At 32.2% G+C, this 8,866-nt stretch overlaps 2 long non-coding RNA genes across 5 annotated transcripts; both read left to right on the top strand.

Annotated features, from left to right (window-relative positions):
* The first annotated feature begins 1,788 nt into the window (after positions 1-1,788).
* Positions 1,789-2,446, top strand: LOC146904602 (uncharacterized). Of its 2 annotated transcripts, none has more exons than XR_015019369.1 (2): positions 1,789-1,833; positions 2,072-2,446. It is a non-coding gene; the product is annotated as an uncharacterized LOC146904602 (long non-coding RNA). The 2 variants fall into 2 exon arrangements; XR_015019367.1 differs by having other exon boundaries at positions 1,791-1,996.
* A 220-nt stretch (positions 2,447-2,666) lies between these two features.
* On the top strand, positions 2,667-6,355 carry LOC146904603 (uncharacterized). 3 transcript variants are annotated; one of them, XR_015019673.1, is made up of 6 exons: positions 2,667-3,049; positions 3,186-3,300; positions 3,608-3,662; positions 3,763-3,907; positions 5,139-5,306; positions 5,611-6,355. It is a non-coding gene; the product is annotated as an uncharacterized LOC146904603 (long non-coding RNA). The 3 variants fall into 3 exon arrangements; XR_015019671.1 differs by having other exon boundaries at positions 5,192-5,306; positions 5,611-6,198; XR_015019672.1 differs by lacking the exon at positions 5,611-6,355 and adding an exon at positions 5,507-5,574 and having other exon boundaries at positions 5,192-5,306.
* The last annotated feature ends 2,511 nt before the right edge of the window (positions 6,356-8,866 follow it).

An 8,866-nucleotide genomic window follows, 5' to 3' on the forward strand; every position in this document is an offset into this window, starting at 1 on the left:
AAAGTATATTGTTTTTGTTGTATATTGTTCACTTTTCAAAATAGCATCCACGTGAGTCTTTTAGCAAACAATGGAGTGAGAGATTAAAAGCATTTAAGTGATAAACTTAAAGAACATAAGAATAGCCTTGAACATATCACAAATATGACTAGTAATGAAACGAGAGTGAGAATAAGAAAGAACAAATGCGTTGATAAAGATTTGCAATTATAAATGCTCGTAGGAATTTTTTTGTTGGAGCATTTCAATATCAATATCAGATAAAAAATTTAATGTTTTTTGTTTGAAGTATGATGTTTTCATTAGATTATTTCTTAATGTAATAAAAAGTTCAAACAAATTATGTTCACACTTTGAGAGTTCAAATTCTTTATACTACCAATTAGTTAGGATCTATTGAGAACACATACATCCAGTTTTTGCGAACTAGAATTTCCTTCAATCCTTCCATTTGAAGAAAACACCCCCGTTTGGAATGCTGGGATTAATAGGAAGATTACAACTCCGAGACACCGAACAAATTCCCTAGGACTGCTATAACTGGCATGATATAGACCACGACTCACGTTGAGTTTATAATCCCGTACCAAACATTCTCGAAGGTTCTTAGGAAAACATTGACATTTCAAACACGCGATAACCTTTCCTTGCTTGCCCCTCTTCTTCAGAATGAACACATCAGTCACCTCACCTAAATCATAAAAAATCTTTCTCAACCCAACCTCTGTCATCTCACTTGAATAATTCGTAAAAAAAAAAAAAAAAAGTCACTTTCAGTTAGAACCTTCCCAATATACTTGACAGCCAACCGTTCTACAGTCGCATAATCTTTTTTTTGGTTAAGTAGTCTAGTGGCTAGAATTCACATTTTTCAAGGTAAATAAATGGGGTGTTTAGAGTTCGAACCCCGACTCCTGCATAAAACAATGCATGACCCTGTCAACTGAGCTATGTTCACGAGGACTACCGACGTATAATCTATGTTGCTTTTTCTGTGAACTTCTCCATTAAACCATAGGGAAGCAAAAAGTTATAAATTAGAGACAACGCTTGACACTTAATAAAGTTTAGCGACAAAAAAAAAAACAATTATGGATATTTTTTTTTAGAAAATTGTCTTGTATTTTGACTCAACTTTTATTTTTTCATAATTAAAAGTATATTTTTAATCAAAATTATTGTTCTCTCAAAAAAATCAAAGTTGTTGTTGTTGTTATACTATTAAGTGTTAAACCTTATAACCATTGCAAAATGAGCATTAATGCTCCTTTAATTAATAAAAGTTTTTCATCTCTATTTTATTTTATTTTTACAATTATTCTATACTTTTTTCGAAATAACTATTTCTATAATTATTATTCTTTATAAAAAAAAAAGATGTTTATACTTTCTTAATAAAAAGATATGATTCTTTTAATTATACGAGAAATGATAGTTTCGGTATCTATTCTATATATAAAAGTTGTCCCAAGCCAATTTTGAAGCCCTAATTTTTCCTAAACCCTAATGACTAAAATTCCTGTTTTAACCCTAACCTAAATCTTAATTACTAAACCTAATTTAAACCTAAACCTAACAATTTTTCCTCTCTTTCTCTATTCTATATATAAAAGTTGTCCCAAGCCAATTTTGAAGCCCTAATTTTTCCTAAACCCTAATGACTAAAATTCCTGTTTTAACCCTAACCTAAATCTTAATTACTAAACCTAATTTAAACCTAAACCTAACAATTTTTCCTCTCTTTCTCTCACGCGTTTCTTCTTCTTCCTCTTATCATCGTCACCACCGCCAACCCTCTCCCCCATTCCTTATGCAATCACGTATTACCGCACGGTCAGTTCTCTCCCTCTCTCCTTCTCTCTGCGACACTGCTGCTGTGACCATGGCCTTTTCGATTTCTTTTTCTTTCTGCTTCAATCATTTAAGCGAGTTACTCGCTTGCACACATCAATTTGTTGAACGCACAAATTGATGGATCCAAGACGGCGACCGAAGGGTGATTGTTTACGTTATGAATTTGTTCTGTTGAAGTTCGATTTGATTCTGATGATTTTTGTTTTGTGATTTTTAGGTCTGAATTCAGAGAGAGGTTTACGATAGAGAATCCAAGCAACAGATCCGTTGTTGTGGTGAGTTTTGTGAAGCGATATAGTTTTACCGTGAATTTGAATTAGGTTGGGAAAGTTGATGGAAAGAAATGGAATGGATATAAAGGTTGAATTAGGTTAGGATGTTGTGATAATTTCACCTCTGTTCCACTGAAGAAAGTTAATATAAATCTTAATCCGTGTTTTGATTTTAAATCATTTTTGTGATTTATGTGTATTTTAAGATCCGGGTCATTTTGAAGATGTGATGCAACATGTATTTGTTTATGGTATATTAAGAGGATGTAGTTGGTTCTGGAATACAAAAAGGTGGTAACAAAATCCTAAATTTTGTTGCACTTTTTCCATTCAAATTTGTATGTCTATTGTTTTGATTTAATTGTTGTGTCGTTCATGTTGTCTATTCATTCCATTGTCTACTGGTTTCAATTTTACTATTTCCTTCTCACACAATTTATGCTAGCATATTTTTTTTCTTCTGTTTCTTTAGGAGCTGTAACTTCTCTTATAGTTAGTGTGACTAGGTTTGAGTTCATATGTTGAAGATGATGATAGAGAGTGAGGCTTTGATGAGAAGGTGATGCTTTTACAGGTTTCTTTCCCCTTCAGGTTTTTCACTTATAGTTCTTTCCTTTTTGTGTCCTGCTTTTTGAAACATTGTATTTGCATCAGGCTTGCCTTGATTTAAAGCTATATATGTTTTGTTGTTCTCCACTTCTTTGTGTGTGTCGCTGATATTTGTTGTAGTATCTTGCTTGACAATATGTAATTACCTCTTAATTATTTAACATATGATTTTGGTTTTTGAAAGGAACATATGAATCTGCTATTATTTTTCATTCTGTGTTGCTAATCATTTGGCAAGAACATATGAAGTGTGTTACATATTTTTGCAAGTGGGCATACTTATGGAATCACATTGTAGCTTACTTTATATCAAGGTACTTTGCTATGTTCTTCTCTATTGAGTTCAACCAAGGCACGAGTATTTTCTCATTTCTCTATAGTTTTTTTTTTTTTGAGGAATCATTTCTATAAAGGTGTTTGCTCATTATCTGTATCATTTTATGAAGGTAGAGTGACGTATGAGAACGATCAGAATCTTAAGGCGACTAAGCTTGGTTTGTGGCTTCTAGGGACAAAGGAAAATGAGGAAGAAACAACATTATCTATTAGAGTCTGCTCTACATGTGTAATGTCTTCCTTTTTCATATTATTTCAAGTTGCAAGTAATTTAAATTGAGTTTTAAGGTAGTTTTCTTTGACTGCTATAAGGAGCTTATTTCATAAGGTTATACTTAGATGTGTATATTTTTTATCCAAGCTTATTTTGGGTTTCTGTGGTGACTTTATCAAAATCACGGTGCGCCACCGTGATTTAGAAAAAATTATAGGGTGCAGCTTTTACAATAACCATTATTCTATCCTTTGTGTGCATTTAAAAAATTAACTAATGATTTGCCTAAAGTTTCTAATTTGTTTTACTGGTCTGATTACAGTCCCTCTCTCTGATCATTTTCTACAACTATCGAAGATTTGGTTGAATCAGCTGAGGTTAATTATTTTGTTCATGATTTTCGCAAGATTACTCTTCATTCTACTGTTTTATGCCAAAATTAATTTATTTTGTGTGTGTAACAATGTTGCTTCATAGATGCTTCAGTTCAGTGTTGGCAAGAACCTGTGAGTTTAAGACTGGTATAGGATGGTCTATCAGGCATACAGTAAATGTGCATCGAGAGTTATTACTATTATTGTGAAGATTTTATGTGAAAAATGACAAGGTCTGCAATTCTGAGGCAAGTTAAATAATCTCTAATTTTAACTTAAAAGTGTATTGTCGATAAGTTTATACTTTTTTTTTCTACAATCAATGATTTAGGATACTGCTGAAGGATGTTTTCTTTTTAAGCTTGAATCTCATGGATTTGATATTCGCTCTAGAGTAAACCATGTGAATCTGTGGATGCCTATTTTATCTTTCGATGAACAGCAGCGACATCCAATTTGAGTTTTCTATATCAACTCATATTTTGTATGTTTAAAAAAGATAGATATTCACCCAAATAAATAATGAAAATCCATTTCATCTTAATTTTATATATGATAGTAATTGCTATCATGATTCTCAATCTTTTTGTATGATGGACAACCAATTAAGTTAACAATCCTTAATCAACACATGGTTGACATTTACTTGCCGTGCATCGAAAAAAATTATGGTAAGCTAGAAGTTTGATCATGTCAATGTATATGGTTGTTGAATATATGGTATGGTAGACTATTATCCATTTTTACCCTCAGTTGCAGGGGTAATAGTTGCTGAATAAATTATGGTTGTTGAACTTTGGTCTGTTAGTAAAATGAGTATGTGGTTAAATAGCTATCAATGAATGTGGTCAGAGATTACGCGCTTTCTGAATGGTAGTTTATCAGAGTTTAAAAAATATACATGAAAAGGACATTGAAAAAAGTTTAGTTTCATTAGTTTATACCAGATGTTATGAACAAAAACTCTTCAAAACAAATTCATGGAAACCCTTCAATCACATTAAGTCCTTATCTGTTGTATCATTAAATTTAATGATTGGATGAGTGAGGGTCATTCATGTTCTGATGTGAATGATGCAGAAATGGATACATGAGGATGCGCAAATCATGTATATTGTAGGTGCCATAGTGTCATGGTTAAACCAGATGTCCATAAAAATGGCTGATATACCTGAGCCTTTTTTTTTGTCACATTTTTTTTGGAAATTAGGTTAAGGTTTTACCATCTACAAGCAAGCTCTTATATAGCAAGGTTATCAATCTGAGTGTGTTTATAAGGATGCCTGTCAATTAAATCCATTCATTATGATTTCAATTGGATGTGAGCTATAGGCTATCAGAAGGATATTTGCACAATTTGTTAAAATGACACAATGGACTTGCTTGCACGTTTTACCACATATTATGTAATTAGTGCACTCTATTCTATGTTGTCATAGTTTTTTATTTATTTAAGCAATCACGATTTCTCTTGCACAGGTTTATGTTATCAATGAGATAAGTACTCATCATTTCTCTAAATACATGTGAAGGTGTTGGCATGGTTTGATTTCCCTTGAAGGGCGGCTGCATTCCCCCATACATAAGCCACTACCATTTTGGATAATCATGATTATCACTTCCTGTGATTGTTTTGTAAAACTTCAGGTAAAGTTCCTAAATCTTTAGTCTTAAAACTTTTATGTCAACTATAGTGTTTTTATATAAAATTCATCATATATTGATTTCAACCTCTGAAGTATCATGAACTCAATTCGAGATGTGACTATTTTTAGTAGTGAAATTGAGTAGTTGTGATGTGATGAAGTGTAGTATTGATCAAGTGATGTTGATGGAGTTTTGTGCAGAAATGAAGAAATTAATAGGGAATACTTCTATGATATGGCTGAGTTCAAGCAAAAGGGTCGACTTCATCTGAAATTATTGTTATTTTTATGAAATTGCATTGCAGGTTTGTGAAGATGAACCTTTATCAATTATATTAAAGGTGCAAGCACAAATGAAGATAGTTTTTTTGGTGCCTGTGTTGAAGCTAGGCTCCCATAAAGGATAAGTATACAAGACTCTCAAAGTGGGTTGGAAAAGTGGGCAAATGTTTAAGTCTTCCATATAATTAGTGTACATAATGAAATTTTCTGTTATGTTGCTTTGATAGTGGATTGTACTAAAAATGAGGGGTGAACATCATGATGTGCTCTTACTTATTGCATGTAGGTGGGCAGTGGCTCTGTTGCTGTCATGACAGTGCAGCACCTGTTTCACCTGTTTTTTTTTCTGGTTCGGCACCTGTTTCTGCTGCTGTTTTTTGACTGATCTCTCCGCTTCAGGTGCTTGGGGAGTTCCGGTTTTTAGTGTTACGATTTCCGCAGGTTGTGGCATAGTTATGGGTCTGAATTCCGGTGGTTATTATTGGATTTCAGTGTCATATCTTACACTATTTCGCTTCGTTTCGTTAGTGGGGCTGTTATGAATTTGTGTGGGATTATAGTTTTGGTTGTTTGGGTGGATGTTACGCATATATGCGGCCTCTTTGTTTTTATTTTCCACCGTCTCTTAGCGTCTTGCGAGTGTTTTTGTTATCCATAATATTTTGCTGATTCAAAAAAAACTTATTGCCACTTAAGATCCTTTTCACATTGATATTTTTTTGGCTATACTTAGTGTTTGATTATATTAGTGCACATTTGAAGCTTCAATTTTTTTTAGTTTTTTTTTATACTTAGTAATATCTTTTGTAATTTTTTTGTTGATCCTTATTCCCTTAAAGTAAAGCATTTTTTCACCGATGTTAACAGTATGAATGCATGATTCAATGATATTGAAATCACTATAAAAAAATATGATATTGAAACCATTGTCCATTTGAAAAAGCTATTGAATGAATGATTATTTATTATTTTTTGCTAATATGAATGAATGATTAAATGACATAGCAAATCATTTATGTGATTGCTACTATTTTTAAGCGTCTTTCTAACAATTGCTTCAATGATCCATAAAATGAAAAATTGGGTTAAAAATAATTGTGTATTTTGTCAAGTAATAATTATACCATCTTTTCTTCCAAAAAATTACACCACTTTTCTTTCTATTTATTTTTGTAACAAAAAAAAATTAGAAGCAACTATACATTTTACACATGTTTTACAAACATTTCATGTGTGCATCACAAAGACCTGTGCATCAATCGTGATCTTTCAAGTTTCAAAGACGACAGTTTCTTTTAGTTGTCTCATTTTTCGTGACAATTAACGAGAGCCAAGGGCAATTACTGTGACATGTTGGATTATATTTCTCAACGCCAGTATTTTCACATTGACAATTATATGTTGTTGTCTCGAGAGTTACATCCAGAGGAGGGCGATGACCAATGAAGATGGTGAAGATATTGATGTGACGTCTAATGTTGTGTACGAAAAAGTATTTCGAAATGTGTAATATTCCATAATATATGCTATGTTGTCATTAAAAACCGTTTATTTCTTTGGTGTAACATGTTTGGTTGGCAATACAATATTTATCGATATTGTAGCTTTTGTTTGGCGATAAATTTCATTTATGTAGTTTAATTATTTAAATTTCATTCCACTATATCTCGGTCTATTATATATCAAATTATTCTAACTCATAAGACCCGTGCGGCGCACGGGTCTGCGTTCTAGTTAAAATAAATTTTAAATATCTTTTAGGTCTAACGAGATAATTTTGCGGTATAACAAACAAAAATGAAAGATATTAGAAATAGAAAACTAGCATTTTGTGTTCCTTTTGCACAAAGACAAGAACAAATCTTCTTCCTCCTTAGGGTCCGTTTGGTTTGAGAATTAGGAGGGGAGGGGAGGAGTTTTAACGGAGGGGAGGAGAGGGGAGATATTTTAATCAAAAGTGTGTTTGGTTCGCAAGGGGAGGGGAGGGATTTTAAAATTATGTTATTGTTTTACCCTTAAACTTAATTAAATAAGGATAACAAAGTAACGAGGAAAAATTGTTAATAATATGGAAGAAAAGTTGTTACAAGAAAAAATTGTTAATGATATGGAATAAAAGTTGTTACAAGATAGTATAACAACCAATAACCTAATAATAATAAGAGTTGTTTCAAGGATAATATAGCCTAATAATAATAAATTTTGTTACAAGGATAATATTGAGATTTTAAATTAATACAATGATAATTTTGGCAGTGCAATAAAATTTGCTCCCCTCCCCTCCCCTTCTAAAAATTGAACCAAACCCTTCAAATTAAAAATCTTCCCTCCCCTCCAAAACTCTCGATCCAAACGGACCCTTAAGCAAACTTTCAAGACTAATACCGTAATAAACCTCTCTCCATGTGTCTCCAAACCTTCTTCAACACTATACAAAATTACCATAAAACCCCTTCTCTTTTCCTTAATGCCACATTCACAATAACCACACTGATATCACTCTCGATTCTCCGTTTTGCATCGTTATGGCGGAAAAAATATATTTAAATGATGTCTAGGTTATTCCTTTTTTTATTTGTTCGTTGAAATTTTCTGTCATTTTCTGTTTGATTGATGATTAATCATTAGATCCGTTAGAAAATCATTGCCAAAGTTTTAAATAGTGGGCGTGGCCGTATCTTGAAAGTCTAGGTCAAATGAGCTTCAGTTGCGGTACTAAACTTTAAACACATTAGCGTCTCAACCGACATTTCTCTAACTTTTTTTATTTTTAAATCATGCTTTTTTATTGATGATTAATCATTCGGCCTGTTAAGGAAATCATTGTCATATTTTTTTTCTTCCTTTGTCGCACTCTCCTTCTCATTTTCGAATTCGAACCATTTTCTTAATTTTTCTCTTTTGCATTCAATTGTTTTTTCCAATTTTTTTTGTTAGATCTTTTTCCCCGATATCATTAGGTTTAATTTTTCTAAGTTTAAGATAATTAAAAAGGATGAATCCAATTCATGTATGTTGCAATTCAATTAGAGCGACATCTACTCGACCTATTTTTTTTCTTCATTTATAAGATTTAATTTCAGTTTCGGTGGTTCCCTTCAGCCAAATCACAAGAGAAAACAACAGTGACACATATGTATTTCAATTCAATTTTCAATGTACGTGAATTAAAAAATGTTCTTTTCTTGAAATTGTAATTCAATCGCAGATTACGTATCTGGAACAAATTTCACTTACGTTGATTGAATGTATAAATCCATCTACACGAGTTTAATTCAC

The sequence above is a fragment of the Medicago sativa genome, chromosome 7 (assembly GCF_051527215.1).
Source record: "Medicago sativa cultivar Bolivia chromosome 7, Bolivia_mono, whole genome shotgun sequence".
Classification (NCBI taxonomy): Eukaryota; Viridiplantae; Streptophyta; class Magnoliopsida; order Fabales; family Fabaceae; genus Medicago; species Medicago sativa.